Source organism: Capsicum annuum, unplaced genomic scaffold, assembly GCF_002878395.1.
Source record: "Capsicum annuum cultivar UCD-10X-F1 unplaced genomic scaffold, UCD10Xv1.1 ctg2586, whole genome shotgun sequence".
Lineage (NCBI taxonomy): Eukaryota > Viridiplantae > Streptophyta > Magnoliopsida > Solanales > Solanaceae > Capsicum > Capsicum annuum.
The window spans coordinates 464,741-490,149 of NW_025832080.1; positions in this window are offsets into that span (position 1 = coordinate 464,741).

Genomic DNA, 25,409 nt, shown 5'->3' on the forward strand with positions numbered 1-25,409 from the left:
CAATGTACATACACAAAGAACCATCTATCTTCCATATGAACAGGATGGAAGCACTCCATGGAGAAACACTAAGCCTTATAAAACCTTTATCTAGAAGATATTTGAGTTTATCTTTCAACTCTTTAATCTCAGCCTAAGTCGTACAATAAGGAGGAATAGAGATGGGTTGAGTATCTAGGAGAAGGTCAACACTGAATTCTATTTGCTTATCGGTAGGTACCCCTGGCAAATCTTCAGGAAACTCATTGGCTACACTTACTGACTAAACTGTTGAAGTCTCAGACTTAGTTTCTTTTAGTGTCTTTGGCTCTAACTAGATGATAGATGCACCCTTTGGAAATCAACTTCTAGCTTTAAGATAAGATATGAATTGACTCTTGGGAGATACGGAATTACCTTTCCATTCAAAGACTAGCTCATATGGAAACTGAAACTTCACCACTTGGGTGTGACAATCTATGGATGCATAATAGGAATGGATCCAATCCATACCAAGAATAATATCAAAGTCAACCATATCTAACTCTATCAAGTCCGCTAATATGATTTTATGAAGGACATTAATAAGACACTTTATATAGATCTGTTTGGCAATAATTGACTCACCTACTGAGGTAGAAACCAAGAAAGGCTCAGGGATCATTTCAAAACTAATTTCAAAATTCACCGCAACTAATGGGGTCACATAAGAGAAACTCAACCCGGGGTCTAACAACACATAAACATCAAGGTAAAAGACACGAAGCATACCAGTAAAAACATATGGTGAATCCTCCTGCTCCTGATGGGATAGTAAAACATAAAATTTATTCTGGTGATGATCGCCACTGATACTGGATGATGCGCCCTGAGGTGGAACTGGGCGACCTAGAAGAGCTGGTGCACTAGTGGCCCGAGTCTAGGGACGAACATCTCTGTTTCCCTACTTAGCATGCGGACACTCTCTAATTCTATAACCCAACTTACCATAAACATAACAACCTTTCTATCTATCTAAACACTTATCGGGGTGATTCTTACCACACTTAGCACATGGAAGATAACTGGGCCTTCCACTCATGCTATTTTAAGATCTGGACATAGAATACTTACCCCACTGCTCCTGTCTAACTTTGGGAGTAGAAGCACTAGATGAAGATGGTGCTATCATAGATTAATAATTCTAAAATTGCAAATGATTTCCCCCTTGAGACCTAGCTTGGCCATACTTAAATTGCCCTGTTCTAGCCTTTTTATTTTTTCTTTCTCGTCTCTTTAACTTCTCTACCTTAATCTGCTAAGCTTGAATCATCAATCTAGTAAGATCTATGTCTCCAATAATCATGGCAGTCCTACACTCCTTAACTACTAAGCTAGACACTCCAGTAATAAACTTACTCATAATTGCCCTTGGATCAGCCATCATATCAGGGGTATACTTAGACAACTAATTAAACTTAAGGCATTAATCCTTCACTATCATCAAGCCCTACCTCAAGTTCAAAAACTCCTCTATCTTAGATTTCCTAATCTTACGAGGAAAGAACCTATCTAGAAATACATCCTAAAACACCCGCCAACTCGTAGGAGCAGCATTCTTACCTCTACCATTTCTCAATAAAACTACCCAATCATATGATATATCATTCAATCTATAGGATGCAAACTCTACACTCTTCTCCTTAAAAACATGCATAATCTAGGTGATCTTATTCACCTCATCTAAATAAAGTTGTGGGTCCTTACCTACTTTCGACCTAAAGAACTTAGGTGGATTTATTCTCATGAAGTCTTAGATTCTGGCTACTTCTAAATCCCCATTCTACTAAAGAGAGATTGTTTCTTGGTGGTTGCCCTGAACATTGGCAGTCACTGCCTGGGCCAACGCCTGAAAAATAGCCCTAGACTCAGCATGGGATATATTCTCATTTAGAAGATTGGCAGCCTGGGGTGGCTGGTTACTATTTCTATAGGCATTAGCTCGACGAGAAGGCACATTCAATTGTCACGTAAGAGCATAGGTTAAAAATAGATAGAGATACTGTAAGCACGATAGATCATAAAATAAAGAGATGATTTCCTAAGAACTTCCCATAGCCTCTTACTCATAAATATAGCGTGCTTCACACCCATGATCAAGACTCTATGTAACACAGCTTGTCAGACTCTCTAGGACTCTTTAAAATAATATTAGGCTCTGATACCAAGTTTGTAACGCCCCAAAATCTGATCCCAAGACATCAGACGATGCTCAAGACTATGAGTCACCTTAAACAAACCTTGTCTGCCTTCTACCAAGTTAAATCTCATAATAAGGGAAATATAGACATGAGAATGGAACTATAGACATAAAAGTCAAACTAAATGTGGAAAACTATCTGAGATAATTAAGGATAATCTGAATATAATGTATGAAAATCAATACTGTTAGTCTGAATCAAATCTAGCAGTCTAACAAGCCTCTACTACTAATAACTAGGGAGTCACTGGGACAAACCCCCAGCTAACTCGAACTGTCTGGAAAGAATACTGAATCATATAATCTAATAAGTTACAAAATCTGAATGAATAATTCCCCGAACTATGAAGATTCACCAACTATCGAATGTAGATGGAGATGCTCAAACTACTCATGCTGTTGATACTGAGCACCTGAACCTACATTATGAGATAATGTAGCACATAGGTATATATGTGGATAGTACTTTGAGAATATATTAAGTATATGGGGTGAAATGCATACATAAAAACATCATTTTATCATCATAATTTGTAAAATAATGCATGCTAAATGTAAATAACTCACATAAGCTGAAATATCTGAAATACTAAAATCTAAAATCATGAATAACAATCATACTTTGTAAATCTAGTGAGTCATAACATTGAGTTTTGAAAGTTGTACTAATATTCTATCTATAAATCATACTGTCTAAGTGTAAAAAGAGCTCACTTCTGTATCTAAAATATGAAGCTAAAATCTGAAGCTAATATCTTTTTGTAAGACATAATTTGAATAAAGTTGTGAGCCTTTACACTTAGTTTTATTAAAAGCTTTTCTGTAAATATTTTACTTTAACTAGCAGGGAGGATTTTCTAACCGACATAAATCATATGAGCTAACATGGAGTCCAATATCTCATTCCCCTAAGGGAAAAACCTCACGATGGGAGACAGGTGTCATACTCTTGCAAGGAGTATAAGCTGAGCTAAGTGATCATATCTGTAATTGTCACCCATATTGGAATGGGAAATAATCTGATAATCTGCACCTATGTTGGCTACGTAGTTCTGTTGAAGATAAGGTACGCTAATCCCACACTTCTCGGTCGGTGCTAAATACTACTCTCATTAATCTGTAGCTCATTTTGTTGAAAAATTCACTTTCAAAACTACATAAGGGTTTATCTGAAACTAATTATGCTCTTATATGATTTAATCTATAAATAAAGTTGTTCAGATTTCTGTAAACTATAATAATCTGTAAAGTGGATTCCAAATCTTATCTTAGGATCAAAAGATCAAAGCTTTATTGAAATCCTATAAATAATCTGATTATAGGATGCTTAAAGCATCATTATTCTTGAAATATCAACATATAAACATGAACTTAATAACCCATGCATCAATCTCATGTCAAAATATCATAGTAATTATGCTTGGTAATGAAAAAAATGGTAATTCATCTCAAAATTTGGAAATTACTGCAATAGGCATGATAATATAGAAATAGACATGCAATTCAACTTCAAAAACACTTGAAATCTCATAATCTTATAAATTAGTAATAATGGGTATGAACCCTAATTCAAATTTGATGTATATTCATTCAAAATCATATGAATTTGTAATTAAAACTTGGTTTTTGGGCACAAAGATGGAAGAAGATCCTTGTTCATAAACCCCACATACCTTGGTAGATGATTAGATGGAGAATCTTGAATTATTGATCCCTATTTGAGTTCTTGATTATCTTTTCTTGGAAATCCTAAATTTAGAGCTTTCTTGGAGAAACAATGTTAGAATTTGATTTCTTAAAGAACTAGCTTTTGGGGCTCTAGGGTTTTGCTTAGAGAGACAAGGGATGAAAATAAGCCTAAAGTGCTTTGAATATGCTTAATATTATGTTTTTGGATGGATTGGGGCCTTGGGGATTAACCAAAATACCCCTTTTAAAACTTTAATTAGAATTGGAAACAAGAGTATTTTTCCCAATTTGGATGGCCAACGCGATGTGCCATTATCGCGGTGGCTCGCTGGAAAATGATAAGTGGGAACTGGAAGATCTCCACATCGCGCCACCATCATAGTACTCTATTGGAATGCCATTTTGGCCACCAATGCAATGTGGTACAATCATGTTGACTTACTGGAAATTGACAATATGGAAATTGGACTCCACCGTGATGCGAGCTAATCACAGTGGTCCACTAAAATTTGAAAATTAGGATCATAACCATCTCCACGATGCGGTGACTGCTTAGGTGGCACACTGTCAACACTAATTTGAATAGTTTTTATACTTTCTGGCTTGATTAATGAATGATTATCTTTGTGCTATCACTTCTCTTACCTTGTCTAATCTTTCTTGTTCATGTCAGTGTAGCCTTAATGTCCATGAATTAACATGTATGCTTATTTATGCATGGTTTACTATTTTACTACTTTGATGATGCCAAAAGGGGGAGATGAGGTATAGTAATGTGTGGTGTTGTAATAAGGTGTAAAATGGGGATGAGAGAGCAATGTGTGTATTGGAATAGGGTCCTCACACTCGGGGGAAATCTTAGGTATTGGTATAAATGGGGAATAGGTGGAGGATACCAGTGGTATCAGTGATAAGGAGACAGGTTGAGGTCCTCAGTGATTGTAAATTGAAGGTACAAGGTGGTATCTATATAGTGTAGATGCTTGAAGACGTGCATGAGTTTGTCATTATCAAAAAGGGGCAAATTGTTAAGTACTTAGTTGTAACACCCCAATTTTCTGAATCGGAATGCTACACGATGCTCATGACCCCAAAAGACCACAAGCTAACCCATAACTGATATCTATACCTGTACACAACATAATATAACATGAAAATGCGGAAACATGTATTGAATGGCCAAAAGGTTCAAATCTGAATAAAACATTTGATAAGACAATGTCTGAAAATGGTATAACAATACCAAAACAAATCTGAAATAACTATCTGACATGCTATAGTCCGAAAAGACTCTAAACTGTCTGAATAAGGAGTTGATGGGATATGTCTCCAACTAAATCTGTCTAGCAAAACTGAACTAAAATAATAAATGAAATAAAATAATATCGTCCTTGAATGGATGAGGACTCACTGCAACTCTGCGAAAGAAATGCTACTGCTGATCTGAAACACGTGCCTCTAAACCTATGGTGTAACATAACAGAAAGCACCATAGTGCAAATGTGTCAATACGTCTGAATGTACTGAGTATACAAGTGAGGTAGGCAAAATGCAAAAGGTTATATGAATGAACAATGCTGACTAATATGAACGTGAGAATACATACATGCATAAGCAACTATAACTGAAATTGTAGTGATATTGGCTATTGACTCAAAATATTGACGATATGACTTTATTGATACTGAGATACTAAATAGATTGATGACTATTTCTGACAGTTCAAATTATAAAGAACTAGTCTGATTGACAATGTCTAACAGTCCTGAAACTGAATACTGATAAGATAAGCTATGACAACTGACATAACAGAAATAACTGTGATGATCGACAAGACCGATGTAACTGATACTGAGCAACTGTATTTAATAGTCTAAGTTCTGATGGAACTATCTGAGTTCTATTTTATACGGATTAACTGAATTTGATATTGGTCCTATCTATCAGGTGATCTTTAAATCTGATAATTCTGATACTGATTAACAATAGTTGAGATCAGTCCTGTCTAATGGGTGATCTTGAAGTCTATTTATAATAATAAGGATTGACTGACTCTAACAAAACTGAATCTGTACTATTGAACTGAGTTAACTATATCTGACAGTCCTGAATTTGTAACTGAAACTGTGGGATGTATTCATCTAACCGACATGCCCCATGCTAAGCTGACTGGGGTCCAATCTCTGCCCTGACTGGAAGGGTGTCAGTATCATGCCACCAGTAAAGACAACTATTATGGAGTCAGTCCTAATCTAGCGGGTGACTCCTGGGATCAGTCCAATACATATAAATGTGCTAACAGGTAACCCCTGAGTATGCCAGTCCTATGTAACGGGTGACATCTCGTACCTACGCTGGCTACGTAGTTTTGGAACTTAGAGATTGCTTCTAAGCATCTCCGTCCTTTCTAGCGGTTGAGTCCCCATCCCTAGGCTCACAAGGTGCTGAATCCTACTCCCATCTGAAAAATACTGAACTGAATAACTAAGCTAAACTAAATAACTGAACTGAACTGATTTGCTGAACTGATACTAATTAACTGAACTAGTACTAATAGTATTGTTTAGCGGATCGAAGCTAAGTTTACTGAGTTTCCTTGACTGAGAGAACGTAATAAGTTCTGAGGACTGACTGAGAGTACTAAAATTACTGAGATCACTAGGAATACTACTGTTACTAAGATCACTGAGATTACTGAGTACTGAGGTTACTGAACTACTGAGACTGCTAAGATTTCTGAGTTTTCCTGAGTCACATGACTAACTGAATTCTATATACCATGGCTTAACTGAGAGTATAGTGATAACATGACAAGGCACTAGGCACACAGCTATATTATTTCGAGTACAAGTACCCCCAGGACTCGATGGAAGGAAACTGACACACATGACTGACTTGATCATAAGAATAGATTCGACAATTCACAATATCATAAGTAGGGGATTTCATACTACACTTGGTCCTCAACATCTTATACATGGAAGGGGATGTGCACAACATGTATATACTCGCGTTGCTTCAATATCATGCTCGTTCCATATCACAACAATAACACACAATAATAACGTGGAGTTCATGTGGAATCATAAAGACTAGAACATGGGCTTGTCATTTAAGCACTATTAAGTCATAAAAACTTGGATTCTATTATTCTTGGCATTTTATCAAACAGCTTACATGCACAACTTTAGGCATAGGTGTACTGATCAATTTGACAATCTTAATCCATCCAAAATTCATGGGTTTCAACTAACCTACTCACATGCTTCATGAAAAACACATCAAGATACAACCTTGAATCCAAACAATAATTATCAACATGAATATAGCATATAACAAAACAAGAAAATCACAATTTATAATTTAAAACATGATTCTTTAGCTCCATGGATAAAAGGGATCCATGAATAAACACTACCCATACCTGACTCAGGGTTCTTGACGTTTTTGACTTGAAGGGTTTGAAATCCTTTGATTCTTGAAGAGGATTGGGTCTTGTTCTTGGGGATTAAATTTAGAGAGAAACCTTAATTTTTATTTGTGGAATAACAATGAGCAAAATGACTGAATTCAGACTCATTTGGGTATATAGGCGAGTGGTAAGTGACCAAAATACCCCACTTAAAATGACCAGGAAATAAACTAAACATAAGTGTGATGGTACGACTGATGGTACGTCAGACACTTGATGATCTTTCACTTAGCCCATCAGACGTGGACCGGAAATGGGGTTCACTGGATAAGAGTTGACGGCCTGGATGATGGTCCATCACAACTTTGATGGTCCGTCAACTCATCCGTCAGTCCTTATCCAGTACGTGGCTCAATTGTCTTGGCTGTTATGGTCAAAGTGGAGGTCCATCACTTATGTGGTGGTCCGTCAACTCGGCTGTCATACTTGGGCATTTTCGACAGTTCCAAGTAAAACGTCCATAACTTCCTCGTCTGATGTTGGATATGGACAAAATTGGTACCGTTGGAAAGCTAACTCAATTTCCCGCGTGATAGAAAGTGAAAATATCAAAAATTCCATATGTACAAAGATAGGTTTGCATTTCAAAGTAATTCCTAGCATCCTTGAGATAATTTCTAGCTAGGAAAAAGGCACGGGTATGACAAAACCTGGCGATAATATTGGTTTGAATTTTTCATAGTATTACAATATCTCCCCCTTAGGAACATTCGTCCTCGAATGAGAATGACTGAGATGAAAGAAAAGATCAATTGAAGTACGTACAATACATACACTACTAAAACATGGTTTCGGGACTAACATAACTGATAAGCTGAATACATCATACTGAACTTGCATATCTGATGCATGAGTAACTGATTTATGAATGCACGACTGAGTGTTCTGATGAACTGAGTTTCTCATAATAAGAATGCATATCTGATGCCTAATGGATGAGCTGAATCCATACATATCTGATGCATGATTATACAACTGACATGATACATGCATGCATGATAGAAAGTTTTGATAAGCTGATCACGCATATCTGACATGTGATTATATGATTGAACAGGTTCAGGAACATGCGGCTGAACATACAATGGTAAAGGTACGAAGTTTGAACTGAAAACTAAGCATGGAACTAAATACAAAGTTTGGGACTAAAATCTGAACATGGGAACGAGTAAGATCAAAGAAGACTATCACCTTGAACTGAAAATATCGATGAGTCTGAGATTGATTACTCAATATTCATGAGCGGAAACATAAGAACATAACTGAGTCTAGAACATGATACATGAACTGAACTAAGTCTTCAATGCATGACATGGATAAAGTATCGTATCGTGGACTAAACTGAGCCATTGAGTACATGGCTTACTGCTGAGTTTTAAAGCTAGAGTTTCAGCTCATAAGTAACACTTCCTCCAAGATGAATTCATCAAAGAAAACAACATGTTTAAATCAAGAAAGTTTGGGGGCTATAGTGTATCTTCAACTTAGGACACTATGTCCCTTGAAGGATACTGGACTGACCTTGCTGAGATATTGAGGAAGTTGAGGTGATGCACAAGGCACCTAGGTACGAAATCATAACTGGTTATCTGAGATCTTAAACTGAAGCATGATGCACGAATGCATAGACATACTGACTTATCTGATTAACTGAGTATACTGGGGAGCATGATACGTGTACATGAGTCATGATTTGTATGACCTGAGTCTGGAATTTCTGAGTTCATGGAACATCATTTGTAACACTGAGTGATCTAGAACTGAACTTCCTATACTGGGAACTGAAAGCACACACAATTCTATGGAATACGTGTGAACATAAGCTATATCCATGGAATCTGAGACATGAAGCATACACAGGCACTATGCTAACTGAAGTATGAAGCTTTATGTTGAGATAAGGATGGGTCGGGAATCACCTTCCCTAACTGCTTTTCTATACATAATGGCACTACTACTGGAATCTGAGAGCCTGACTTGGATACTTGATCTATTATCTCTCCCTTTGATTTAAGCCATCATCATACATCTGTGAATACTAAACTAATCTCTAAACTACACTAAAATCATCATCACATACTTAAACTCTGATCAACACATGTTCGCCTTACTAAACATATTATCTGCCTCTGTTTTCTCATGTACTACTAATATCACATTCACACCTTCATGCTTAATTTCAAGTCAATAAACTTAAATTTCTAACTCACGCTGTTCAAGCCTACTGATTCATTATAGCACAACTATCCCCATAAATACATAATCTATTCAATCTAGATATCATATCTAAATTTTCTACTACTTAACTCCTGGGTTCATGCTTCTAACTCTGGGTCACATGCTATCATAGGATTTTGAGAAGGGATCTGATGGCATATCTAAATCTGGGTTTGAGACCGAGTTCTCATGATCATGAATGAGATCCGTACAACTTTGGAGCATAACTTAATTGATGGGATAATGTCTGAGAAAGTCCTATCTTTAGGACTTGAGATTCACTATTTTTGTTACCTTGAAAGTAAGGTAGAATTAACATGAGTAAAGCATGATGAGAATCGACATGGATTTCTTAGAGAACCTTGCTATAGCATGATCTGAGACATGAAAGAAGGGAAACTGTTTCTAAAACATCTCCTGCATATAAGTGTGGTGCACAACACACGCATGTACAAGACTCTACTAGATGCGGCTTTTTAGACTTCCTAGGACACTGTTGAACCTTAGGCTCTGATACCAAGTTTGTAACACCCCAATTTTCTGAATTAGAATGCTACACGGTGCTCATTACCCCGAAGGACCACAAGATAACCAATGACTGATATATATACATGTACACTGCATAATATAACATAAAAATGCAAAAACATGTACTGAATGGCCATAAGGTTCAAATCTGAATAAAACATCTGATAAGATAATGTCTGAAAATAGTATAACAATACTAAAACAACTGATATACTATAGTCTGGAAAGTCTCTAAACTATCTGAATAAGGAGTTGTGGAACATGTCTCCAACTAACTACGTCTAGCAAAACTGAACTAAAATAATAAATGAAATAAAATAATATTGTCCTTGAATGGATGAGGACTCACTGCAAATCTGCGACAGAAATTCTACTGCTGATCTGGAACACATGCCTCTAAACCTATGGTGTAACATAAGAGAAAGCACCATAGTGCAAATGCGTCAGTACATCTGAATGTACTGAGTATACAAGTGAGGTAGGCGAAATTCAAAGGGTTATATGTATGAACAATGCTGACTAATATGAATGTAAGAATACATACATACATAATAAACTATAACTGAACTCATGGTGATACTGGCTATTGAGTCTAAATACTGACGACATGACTTTACTAATACTGAGATACTGAATAGATGAATGACTATTTCTAATAGTTTGAATTATGAAGAACTGGTCTGATTGACTGTGTCTAATAGTCCTAAAACTGAATACTGATAACATAAGCTATGACAACTAATATAACTGTGATAATTGACAAGACTGATGTAACTGATACTGAGCAACTGTATTTAACAGTCTAAGTTCTGATAGAACTATCTGTGTTCCATTCTATATGGAGTAACTGAATTTGAGATCAGTCCTATTTAGCGGGTGATCTTTAAATCTAATAATTCTGATACTGATTAACTATAGTTGAGATTAGTCCTGTCTAATAGGTGATCTTGAAGTCTATTTATAATAATAAGGATTGACTATCTCTAACAGTACTGAATCTGTACTACTGAACTGAGTTGACTGTATCTGACAGTCCTGAATCTGTAACTAAAACTATGGGATGTATTCATCTAATCGACATTCTCCATACTAAGCTGACTGGGGTCCAATCTCTACCCTGACTAGAAGGGTGTCAGTACCGCACCACCACTAAAGACAACTACTGTGGAGTCAGTCCTAATCTAGTGGGTTACTCCTGGGATTAGTCCTATACATTTAAATATGCTAATGGGTGACCCCTGAGTATGCCAATCCTATCTAATGGTTGACATCTTGTACCTACAATGGCTACGTAGTTCTGGAACTTAGGGATTGCTTCTAAGAATCTCCGTCCTTTCTAGCGGTTGAGTCCCCATCCTTAGGCTCACTTGGTGCTGAATCCTACTCCCATCTAAAATACACTAACCTGGATAATTGAGCTAAACTAAATAACTGAACTGAATTGATTAGCTGAACTGATACTGATTAACTGAACTGATACTAGTGGTATTGTTTAGCGTAGATAAACTAAGTTTGCTGAGTTCCCTTGACTGAAGGAACGTACTGAGTTCTAAGGACTGACTAAGAGTACTAAAATTACTGATATCGTTAGGAATACCGTTGTTACTGAGATCACTGAGATTACTGAGTACTGAGGTTACTGAACTACTGAGACTGCTAAGATTTTTTAGTTTTCCTGAGTCACATAACTAACTACATTCTATAGACCATGGCTTGACTGAGAGTATAGTGATAACATGACAAGGCACTAGGCACACAGCTATATCATTTCGGGTACAAGTACCCCCCAGGACTCGATGAAAGGAAACTGACACACATGACTAACTTGATCATAAGAATAGAGTCGATAATTCACAATATCATAAGTAGGGGATTTCATACTACACTTGGTTCTCAATATCTTATATATGGAAGGGTATGCGCACAACACATATATACTCGCATTGCTTCAATATCATGCTTATTCCATATCACAACAATAACACATAACAATAACGTGAAGTTCATTTGGAATCATAAAGAATGAACATGGGCTTGTCATTTAAGCACTATTAAGTCATAAAAACATGGATTCTATTATTCTTGGAATTTTATCAAACACCTTACATTCACAACTTTGGGCATAGGTGTTCTTATCAATTTGACAATCTTAATCCATCCAAAATTCATGGGTTTCAACTAACCTACTCACATGCTTCATGAAAAACACATCAAGATACAAACTTGAATCCAAACAACAATCATCAACATGAATATATTCATAACATAACAAGAAAATCATAATTTATAATTTAAAACATGATTCTTGAGCTCCATGGTTGAAAGGGATCCATGGATGAACACTACGCATACCTGACTCAGGGTTCTTGACATTTTTGAACTTGAAGGATTTGAAATCCTTTGATTCTTGAAGAGGATTGGGTCTTGTTCTTGGGTATTAAATTCAAAGAGAAAACCTAGTTTTTATTTGTGGAATAACAATGAGCAAAATGGCTGAATTTGGACAGATCTGGGTATATAGGCGAGTGGTAAGTGACCATATTACCCCTGTTAAAACAACCTGGAAATTAACTGAACGTGGCATGTGATGGTTCGACTGACGGTCCGTCAGACACTTGACGATCCGTCACTTAGCTCGTCAAACATGGACCAGAATGAGGTTTACTGGATTGGATTTGACGGCCTGGATGATGGTCCGTCACAACTTTGACGGTCCATCAACTCATCCGTTAGTCCTTATCCAATACGTAGCTCAACTGCCTTGGCTGTGACGGTCAAAGTGGTGGTCCTTCACTTATGTTGCGGTCCGTTAACTTGGCTGTCATACTTGGGCGTTTCCAACAGTTCCAAGTAAAACGTCCATAACTTCCTCGTCTGATGTCGTATTTGGACAAAATTGGTACCGTTGGAAAGTTAACTCAATTTCCCACATGATAGAGAGTGAAAATCTCAAAAATACCACGTGTACAAAGATATTTTTGCATTTCAAAGTAAGTCCTAGCATCCTTGAGATGATTTCTACCTAGGAAAATGGCACGGGTATTACAAAACATGGCGCTAATATTGGTTTGAATTTTTTGTGGTATTACATTACCTTTGCTGATTGACAACTTGTATGTTGAACCTGATTCTTGAAGAATGTGTGATGACAAAGCTGCAACTACTTAGGGACCTAGTTGGGCCTACGCGTCATGTCAAAAGTCAACTACACAGCTGGATGAAAGTACAAAGTTGGTGGAAAAGTTGTTGCACTTTTCTACCTTAGCCAATGGGATTCGTTCTAGGTTTTCTTGTATCGTATACATATTGATCATCTTCCAAAACAAGAAAACTAAGATTTTATATACTCACTACAAATATCTCTCTTGAAGCTCATGAATAAAAGCCTCATTTGCAACTGGGAACTGATCACTCACAAAGTTGTATTCCATTTTTCTTGTTGTAATTGAGTCTCTGTATTGTAGTTCCAAATGTTGCCTACTATTGTTGTCATTATTAGTAGTTGTTGGTGTTTTAGTTCCCAGCATCATTGTTGTCATCTAGGGTTAGGTGATATTAAAGCTAGAGTTAGCTTTTACTCATTCAGAGTGAGCTGGGTAATGGTGCAATAGAGTTACTGCAAGTTTCTCTTTGTAATAGAGTTCTTACTAGGAGAAGAAGGATTAGGATGTTAATCCTTGATGTCATGGAGTTTGTACTCAAGTTTTCTTGACTATTATGGAGCTTAGAAATCCTGGAAGCAGGTCGTGATTTTCTCCCTTAAGCACGGAGTTTTCACGTAAAATTGTTGTGTCTTTTATTTACTCTTTTCACGTACTTTACTGTTAAGTTTTTTGTCATTTAGGTCTGTTTGGGAACAGGTCCCAAAGTTGGAGGGCAACTCATTTGAACTCTTCAACGTATAATTCATTTAGCATGAGATCAGTGTGTAAACTTTGCACTGTAATGTAGCTCCAAACTGTAGGTTTTTCTGTGGATCAAAATGTCGATATAGCTTATGTAAGATAGTCCAAAACTTTTTCTAAAAGCTCAGTGTTTTCAATTTGAATTCCTATACTAGTTCTCATGCTGCTTAGAAGTTGTTCTTGTCTATCACACTGCAGAAGGGTGATCACATCATAAACTTCCAAACATCTACAAATGATAGACAAAAAAAATAAGAAGATTTTTTGGGCATCAGTATGTAGTCTAAACTAGTAAACTTTATTCAAACCACAGATGTAAAGAAAATGGAAGTCATAACATTATAAACGACCCAATAGGACAATCTGCGGAAACAAAGTAAACAAATCCTAAGGGCTAGGAGAAAATTACCAAACATAACCCTATGTTATATTGTTACACAGTATCCTTGTAATGCCCTTGTAAGGATCAAGACTTGTAATGCCCTTGTAAGGATCAAGACTTACATTCTAGTAACACTTAAGAGTGTCTCTAATATGATAGTTGGATTTAATTCTCATTGACCCCTTTATCTTCCGTTGTAATAGAAAATCTTTTTTGAGCTTAAATGTTGTCTTTATGTGACCTGTCTTTATGTGACCTGTAGTCTTACCATGATATTTGTTTTATGATAAGCCATGTGCATCACACTTCCTTGAGGTGCAGCCCATTCCAAAGTCACGTGAATGTAAAATTCTTTGTACGTCTGGCTGCTCTTTTAGCATTATTTAGTTGTTGCTCACATTGGCAGTTTTGTATCTCTCGTATGATTAGGATCAAATGTGTTTCCAAGTAGAAGGGACAATTGATGACAAATTATGCTGTGGTTATTCTGTATCCCATCAAAATGATTCCTGAAGTTATAAGTGGAGTACGCTACCATCCACACCAACAAGTTCCATCATCTTCTTCAAAATTAGCAGCACAAACTTGCAACGGAATTGTACCTTACAGTTCACCACCTCGCCACCATTCACAATGGAGGAATAGGATCTGAAAGAATATAGATCCAAATGTCCCAAAATCTAATAGGAGTGGATACAACTTATTCATTGCTGAAAACATTCCGTGCTCACCTCTCTTCATCCACATAGAGAGGGAATTCAACAATATGATTGGAGAATCTTGGAACAATCTATTTCCTGAAGAAACAATGGTAAGCATGCTCAAACTCCATCATTCAGTACTATTCTGAATTATGAAGATTGATCATAAATTGAGAACATGGGTTTTATATGACTGTGACATGGACAACGAAGATATCGATATAGTCAGCTCAAACTTGCTTTTTGGTTGAAACATACTTGCTTTATACTAAAACTGGATCATTAAAGCAAAATTAGATTATATAGGGACATTGAAGGTATTTTCAGTATGGAGGATATCTTTTTCTGTAAAATTATTTCCAGTTGTTCAAAATATTTGGATAACATGTTTTCTAGGAAAATAAGTTTCTAAAAAAGAGTAATGGAATTAAGGAAAACAAGTTATGTTCTACAAGATATAACTATGACACATGGAAAAAAGTAGCTCATGTAGTTACTCCTCAATAAGAGTGGAGAAAGAAGAGACTCAAGAAGATCGGGGTAAAAATTGAATATGTCTAACCTAGTTAGAATGCACAAATGTTATCGCATACCGGAGTAAATAGAAAAACATCTGCCCTAGTAGTAAAGGATCAAAATTCTTGAACTAGTTATTACTAATTATAAAGTCCAATTTGGTCAAATATCACGTTCGATTACTGTTATGAAATGCTTTTAATAGATGTGTCAAACCTAGGGGCCGTTTTGTAGGGTGTATAAGAATAGTGCAAAATATTGTCTATTAGCAATATTTGCATGCTGCGTGAGGTCGAGATATTTTTGAATACGTGTCAATATACAACTCCTTAAGTTTTGACACAACTACTAAAAAACTTTTAATAATCGTAATTTAAAGTGTTATTTGACTATATTATACTTTACAAGTAATTATTAGTTCTAGGATATGTTTAATTTATTACTAAGCCAGATTTCTTTCTTTTTTGTTCCTATTTACTCTGGTATGATGTGACATTTGTGTGCTATTACTAGGCTAAAATATTCAATTTTTGCCTCGATCTTACCGAGTCTCCTCTTTCTCCATTCTCATCTAGGAAAACTACATTCGGACACGCGTAATATGAAATGAGAGGTCGAGATACTATTAGCATACATTTCAACATGTAACTGCTTAAGTTTTGACACATCCATTGAAAACATTTAATGATAGTAATAAAAACTGTTATCTGACCAAATTGCACTTTATAAGTAATAACTAGTTGAATATTTTTTTCCTTTACTACTGGGCTAGTTTTTTCTATTTATTCCCATGTACGATACCATTTATGTGTAATTACTAGGCTAGACCTGTATTTCCATACACATCATTTGTCATGAGTTTGAGATATTTTAGTTTTTAGTAAATGTGTCAAAATATTACTTCTTAAGTTTTGACACATTAAAATAGCTTAACTGTCACCGAAAATTGGCCAATTCGGTGCTGAAAATGATGTGAAAATGGTGTTGAAATATTGCTGAAATGGTGCTTAAATTGTGCTGAAATTGTTTCTTAGAGTGCTGAAAATGTAACACACCGCTCCTTTGGGCTAGAATTTAAACCATCGTTCCTACGCGTATAGACCCGGATCAAATGATTCCTTGTTAATATATGTGTTATGATAAATTCTATAGTGCGGGAATACTTTTGGAGATGATTTGAGGTCACAAATATCTCCTAACTCATAGACGAGTTGAGAACGTTTTTATCGATTAAGTTTTATTGAATGTTTTAGCTTGGGTCAACTTTCAATGACCATTACTCGTAGTATATAATAATTTATATGTCTTTCCATATACCAAAAGAAAGATCTTTGAGTTCTCTTTCCAACACAACTAGTTTCACCTTAATCCGATACCGGAGTAGAAAGTTATGCTCATTTTAATTCGAAGTGTCTGTCTGCCAAAATGTGACGACGAAGTTGACGACTTATCAATTAGGTGATGACCAAGTTGGCGGGCCGTCAACTAAGTGATGACCCAACAGCCCTAGTCATCAGTCTAGGGCAGTAAGTGATAAAATCCAGCCCAAAAGTGATGACCTAGGTGACGAGCTATCACCTGAGTGATGGGCCATCAACCTTGGTCGCCAACTGAAGCAAATCTGTGATTTCTTTGGTTTCTTTATCGGTATTTTGATCTTTTCCTCACCCTAAAACCTACCCCACAAATATAAATCATATCCTGAGCATTATAATCCATTTGGCTATCAGTTTTCAACATCTCAAATCCTCTCCACTCTCAAAAATAAGATCAAACTAGGATTTTCCTCTAAGTTCAAGATTTCAAGAAAAGGGTCAAGATTTGAGTCCAATCTTCACAACTAAACAAGATAAAGTATGTAGGATTTTCCTAAACTACATGGGCTTGTTGAAATCATTTTAGTAAGTTTCAAAAATTATGAATTCATACACTCATGAAGGGTTTTGAGAGCAATTTAAAGGTTATGCATTATGATCATTTTTAACGATATAATGTTTTGGTCTTGAGGCCTTCCCTTATAGATTAATTTTTTATCATATATATATGATATGTATGTATGCATTTGAAGTTTGAAAACATGAATTGAGGGCATGAAGAACGAATTTCCCTCTATCGTTATGTTATTTCTTGATTTACAAGTTAAGGGTTATTCAATTGCATGTCTTAAAGCATGAACCAGGGGTTTACTAACTTATATGGATTTTATGTTGATTGTGCGTTGAAGAGAGGGATAATTTATTGTTTTAAATGCTAAATATGATAATCAAAGGAATTGCATGATTATTTTGAGAAATTGACCACCATTTGTTAAAATAATGAAAAAGAGAATCTTTGCATGGTTTAACATATGTTTTGAACCATGAATCCTATTGTACTGTCTGAATGACTTAGTGGTCTAAACATTATTTGAATGAAAGAGATGTAATATGATAATGTATGGCATAGAGATATGACTTGCAAATCTTGGTATGACGATACCAAACAGATGAATGCTGTAGCAGATTCAGAACAAAATAAAATACAAATTTTACTCAAATTTTTAGATTTTGAATTCAAAACTATGCATGTTTAGTAAAGGTTAAAAATGGTCTTAAAGAGAGTTAGACATTTACCCGAAGAAAGTACGAGTTAAAAGACTCAAATGTTAGAAATTGTGATTTGCCGACACGGGGTTATCGTACCATGCTCTGTGGTCTTGTGTATCTTGATTGATGCCGTCCCAATTTAGGACTATAGCCATACCATGTGGTCTTATGCACTACCATGACATGTTGATTTGATTGGGGATCATGGCACCATGCCGTGTGGCCTTGCATGTCTCCTCTTATAGATACTCCAATCCTTACGACAAACCTAGATTGGAGGCTTGGCCATCAAGTCAAGGGCGGATTTCATATAGACCATGGAATTATAGTTTGTATGGTGTACTATCTAGCTTATAAGTAACATAAAGAGTGGTTCGTGATTTCAAAAAAATATTTTAAAGTAATTAAAGTATGCCTATGTGTTTTTCATATGTGGTATCTAAACTGTTTTATGAATTGCTCTCACTTATGTTGTATAAAGTACATTATTTTGGATTGTTCTACATACCAGTACATCTTTATTGACCCCTATATTTCAAGACCTGAGGCTCAGTCCCGGGGTTCTACTAAGCAGTAGATCAATTCGGTCAGAAGTTGCAGTTTGTGAGCCTCCCTTATTTTGAAAGGCTTATTTTGGAATATTATTATTTTATTTTGGTTTATGGTCCGACTAGGGGGCCTTGTCCCAGTTTTATACAGATGTTAGTTTCGTAATTGTTAGAGATTTTGTAAACTGGTGTTAGAGGTTGTTGAATATTTTATGGATTTCATAATCATATTGCCAGTTGAAATAAGATGACCATGTTTCCATCTTGTTAAATTTTTCCTCATTTTTTTTATAATTATATGGATTATGTGTATGACTGTCGGTTAGAAGGGCTCTCGGGCCTTCATGGTTTGGGATGCTCATTGCGACCAGGGCCTCATTTCGGGTCATGACAGATTCGATGTCAAAGCACATTTCATGGTCCTGGGGTGTCTGCGAAATTACGTCAGATAGAGTCCTATTTATAGTTGTGTAGTGCGTCACACTTATAAGTAGGAGGCTACAAGGCATTTAGGAATGTTTTTCTTTCTTCATGTTCTAGTTCGTGCTATGGAGTTAGAATGTTCCTCTTTCATACTCTAGTTCATGATATGGCATCGTCCACACGAAAGTAAAGTTACCCTAATTTTGTCCTTACTCTGAATTTCTTATATATGTCTCATTGTCGAGGTGATTCAAGTGCAGAAGCTTAGAATCTAAATGATGTGGTCCTTTCTGATTGAGTCATTAATGATTATGAAATTGCACAGGGACTTGAGAGGAGTCCATTAGTGCTTTAAAGTTTATTGATTTAAACTTATACCCCTATCTACATCAATCATGCATTTGAGCCTAAGGTATGAAGTATATTCAGTCCCTTTCAAAATTTTTGTTCCAGATGTCAAGCTTTAGGGTAGTAATATGCGTCGCAATGTTAGAACAATATTTCCACCTGAGTAGTAGTATGTGTTAAGGTGTCATACCCTATTGGTAGTAAGATAATCCAGAAGTTAGTGATATAAAGTCACAAGTTTAGAAGTCAGAATGAAGGTGACTCTTGCATAAAGAAGCTAGTTTAGTTGTATGACCGTTGATTGATGGATAGGTTGTCATTTTATATCGATAGACTAACGTGGTAGCAATATTTGTAGTTTGTATGGTAGTCTGTGGAGGAAGTGTTTGGATATGATTATTGCTTATTCAAAATAGGGAAGAATCTCAGAATGCATAGTTATGGTGGTTGTAGAAATCATGTATAGGTTGTGAATGGGAAGAGGTAGATTGGTCTGTAAGTTATGGGTAGAAACTCATTGGTGGGAATGGAATTTGAAGTTAGTCTAAATATACGCATGGGTAAGTAAATATGATGTGTGAAAGTAGAGTATGTTAATAGATGGCAATGGGTTGTATTATAAGATTAAGATCGACTATCTTTATTATGTGACTTTACCCCCCCCCCCCCCCCCCCCTTGATTGTGCTTCCTCTAGTAGTTGTATACTAGTACTATATGTGAGATGGTATGTGGTGGATTTTGAGTTGTAATAGTGATGTCATGGGGGGTGTTTGTAGGTTGTAGTTAAGTGAAATGAAGTATTTGGGTTGATTTCCCAATTTGATAGACTAGTATAATATGTGCCATGCTTTACCGGTGGTATATAATTAATGCTAGATTATAGGCTTGAACTTTAGATATGGATTGTAGTGATAAGAATAGTAGCTTAAGACTAAGGATGTGTATTTGTAAGATCCCGCAAAATCCTAAGCTCGACTCAATCTTTTAAGCTTGCTAAGGGGTCCCAGACTTAGAAAATTCTAGTTAAGTATTCAAATTTAGTGTCATTTTGGCCTTCATAAGTTGAAAACTCTATTTCACGACCTTAAAATGTAAATTTTTAGGTTAATTCATGATCAGGAATGTCAGTAGGCATTCCCGAATGAGTTTCGCATTTTTCAGACCTCGTTTGAACCACATTTGGGAATCCAAAATAGTGTATCGATGCGATCTCAGTGCAATGCGTTGGCCATCGCATCGATCAATATTTTTTTTGGCTTCCAGTGGCAATTTCTAGTGAACCGACGTGGACTCAATGCAGCACGTGGGCTATCGCGTCGATGCCAATGATGCGGCGTGTCAGTCTGTTCATCGACAGTTCAGTTTTTAGTCATTAAAAATCCGCATCCTTAGGGGTAATAGGGCCTTTTCCCCACATTTATCATCCCTCAAAACATGAGATTAAGCTCCTTTAGAGGCTAAATTCATTCATTATTCTCAAATTTCTCAAGAACAGAAACCCTAGGGGGATCAATTTCAAATCAAGAACTCAAGAAACCACCACTAATCTTTCAGAATTCAGGCATTAAGGTATGTGAAGTGTTCATCCAAGAGTATCCTTCCACCCTTGGAGTCCAAGAAAATCTTTTAAAATTTAAGTTAATTGATTTCATGGATTTCTTGTTTGATCTTGAATGTATTCATGATTATGATGTTAATGGTGATCTAACTCCATGATTTATCCCATGTTTCATGCAAACTAGTTAATTGTGAATTGAACTTTGTGAACTTCATGTTAAATTCTTGAGTTGTAAGTTGAATGTAGAATTCATGACAGTACTACATGTGTACTAATATGTGAAATACCTATGTTTCTCAAGTGTTTGTCAAAATGGCTATGTTAATTGACTAGCCCTAGCATAACATGCTATTATGTGAATTTAATCTTGCACATGCCCAATGTATATCTAGTGTTTGACAGAAATGCCTAAGTGAATGTATTATTATCAAGCTAGTACCATTATGCTACTAAAGTCTCGCAGTGATTTACTTTTCATGTTATTGAGTCCTGGGGATATTTAATACCCAACAATTTAGTTGTATTCCTAGAGCCAATGTCAGTTATAAAATAGTATTCAGCCATGTCATGATCAGTAGAATTTAGTCAGTTACAGAACTCAGGGAAACTCAGTAGTACCCAGTCAGTTAAAAAAATTCAGTAGTATTTTGTCAGTCCACTAAACTCGGTGAAATCAGTTCAGTTCAGTTAAACAGTATGATCAATAACAATTCAATCCATCTTGGAACAGTTTAGAAATCAGTCTAGGGTCTATTTAGTTGGGAGTAGAATTCAGCATCGAGTGAACCCAAGGATGGGGACTCACCTGTCAGTAGAGGGTGTGATCCTTTGAAGTAGTTCTTGTGTTCCAAAACTATGTATCCAGCGTAGGTTGAGACATCAACCTACCAGTTGGGGGTTGATGAGGTGATCTACCTACTAGTTGAGGGTACCACTATCCTCGTTCAGAGCACCTGCCAGATGAGGGTGACTTATCTTGTCTTTATCCATGGAAAAATATGGATACCCTTCCAACTGAGGTTACAGGTTGGACCCCAATCAGTTTAGAGAGGGGTATGTCGGTTAGATGATTACCTCTCATAGTCTCAGTTTTAGTTCCAATCTCATTATAGAACTTAGTTCAATTCTAAAGATCCAGGACTATCAGATACAGTCACTCAGCTCAGTACAGAACTCAGCACAGTTCCATATTTAGGACTATTACATACAATCACTCAGTTATCAGTAATTCAATATCAGTAGACTCAGATATCAGTTAATCAATATTCAGACCCAGTATCCAGTGTTATCACGATCTCGTTTATAGTTTACGTATTCATGCATGTACTCTTATTCAATTACATTCATATTATTCAGTCAGTATTGTTCATGTATATGAACCCATACATTTTAACCTACCTCACTTTGCATATCACTACATTTAAAGTACCGATGCATACCTTTTCTTTGCGGTATGATGTTTTATATCATAGGTTCAGATGCACGGGCTCCCAATCATCCCTAGCAGTTACAGATTTTCAATAGTCAGAGTTAGTGGTGAGCTCTCATAGTTTGAGGACATAATTATTACTTCAGCATTTTAGTTATTTCAGTAGTTCGGAGTTAGTTGGGGACTTGTCTCATCAACTCCATATTTCAGACAGTCTAGAGGTTTTTCAGACTAGAGTATTTTCAGATAGATATTTTAGTTTTGGTATTGTTATACCGTGTTTAGTTTTATTTCAGTATTGAACCTTATGGCAAGTTTCCGCCTAATTTCCTCATATTTACAGCATTATTATTCAGTTATTGCAACAGGTATTAGTCATGGGTTAGCTTGTGGTCCTTCGAGATTATGAGCACCATGTAGCATCCGAGGTATAGACTTGGGGCGTTATAGTATTTTGTGGGAAAAAATTTTAGGCTTTATGTGAGGTGTGAAATAGCCTAGGTTGGAAACTCGTGGAATAATGAGTGAACAATTATGATGTATATGTATACATGAGAACAAGAGTAAAACTATGAATTATGGTTGAATCATTTAGTGGATAAGAGCATGAGTATATAAGAATAAGTTGAACCCTGAGGTAGCATGTTGTTAGATAAGGTGTGATGTGTACGAGTGTCATATGTACCTAGATTTTTTTCTTGAATCTTGTAGTATGGAGAAGTCTGGGAAGTTATTATATCGCATCCTTTAGAGTTGAATTGATGAAATATAGGTAGACAATGTGCGTCTTTGGTATAGTTTTACAAATTTTATTATGATGCAGGTTATGTGATTAGTGGTCTAATGTTAGAATGTTTAGTATTGGAGAATGAATTTTTCTATAATAAGGAGTGAGTATGGGTATGCTCATGAGACTATGAGTGGTAATGTCTATGGAGTGTAGTTAAAAAGAGGGATTTTAGCGTTTATGTGTTTAATGACTCCTCATTGTGTTGAGAGTTATGGATATTGATTTGATGAGGGGATATGTCCGCAAGTCTAGGATTGTGACTTTGACCTAAGGGGGAGATGGTAAATTAAAGTAGTTCCTGAATTTTCTCCCATTCATGATGCTTATGCTCGGGTCCCTAAATGACCCTGCATATGTTAGTATGATAGTGTGATGTTTTAGGTAGGTGAGTACATGTTCTTAAAGGTGAGAATATTGGATATAAACTATTGATCTAAGGTTATAGGAGAAGGAGAAAGAAGGAGATGACCTTTCATTACATGAAATAATTAGGAAGGAGATCTGTGGCGAAAGTCTGTGTGAGTGAATGAAATTCTTGGTCTTAATGGGAGATCCTTGAAGTAGGGTGCAGTAATGATAGGCTCAAATTTTGTGATTGATGAAAACACAAACAAATGTGCCATGTGGTTAGTATTCATTTAATTAAGTCTTGAGGTTGTTGGATTATAGTGATGAAGTGAGCTGATTTCTTAGTGTGATGTAGAGTACAGGATTCCATAGTTTCAGTTAGCACTTCTTTCCTCTAAGTTGGGATTCAACGTAGAATTATTATATGGTGGGACACAAATTTTGGTGGTTAGATATGTTATGGGAGTATCGTAAGTTGGAAATGATGAAGTATGTTGATTAATGTTCGGGCATAGATGAATAGTGTCTCTAAGTTTAAGGTCCATTCGTTGTATCTTGTATGGTGGAGAATGCTTCTAAATCCTATCTCTTGTGAAATCTCATTTCACGATTAGTTCCGATGTAAATCATGCCTATGATCACCAAATAAACTCATACCTTATGTTGTGATGATAATGATTCATAGAACTCATGTGCAAGGTTATCCCTATGTAAAGTTTCCTTACCTCATGCTTCATGCTTACGCGTTTCACTAGTGCTGGTAATGAAGTCCTTTTGATGCCTTTGCATATTTTGTTGAGGAAAAATTTTCAATATGAGGTTACGCTCTTTATTCCATGCTTTTAGAGCTTCAACAAATCCCTACCTATCATTCGAGAATGAATGATCCCACGGGGAGATAATGTAACACCCCGCTCCTTCGGGCTAGAATTTAAACCATTGTTCCTGCGCGTATAGACCCGGATCAAATGATTCCTTGTTAATATATATGTTATGATAAATTCTATAGTGTAGGAATACCTTTGGATATGATTTGAGGTTACAAATATCCCCTAACTCAAAGATGAGTTGAGAACGTTTCTATCGATTAAGTTTTATTGAACGTCCATCTTAGATCAACTTTAAATGACCATTACTTTTAGCATATAATGAGTTATGTGTCTTTCCATATACCAAAATAAATATCTTTGAGACCTCTTTCTAAATTAATTAGTTTCATCTTAATCCAATATCGAAGTAGAAAGTTATGCTCATTTTACATCGAAGTATCTATCTGCCAAAATATGACGACGAAGTTGACGACTTATCAACTAGGTAATGACCAAGTTGATGAGCCGTCAACTAAGTGACGACCCATCAACCTTATTCATCATCCTAGGTTAGTAAGTGGTAAAATACAGCCCAAAAGTGACGACCTAGGTGATGATGAGTGACTGGCCATCAAATCTGTGAGTTCTTTGGTTTCTTTAGGGGTATTTTGGTATTTTCCTCACCCTAAAACCTACCCCCACGAATATAAATCATATCCTAAGCATTATAATATATTTGGCTATCAGTTTTCAATATCTCAAGTCCTCTCCACTCTCAAAAACAAGATCAAACTAGGGTTTTCCTCTAAGTTCAAGATTTCAAGAAAAGGGTCAAGATTTGAGTCCAATCTTCACAACTAAACAACATAAGGTATGTGGGATTTTACTAAACTACATGGACTTGTTGAAATCGTTTTAGTAAGTTTCAAAAATTATGAAATC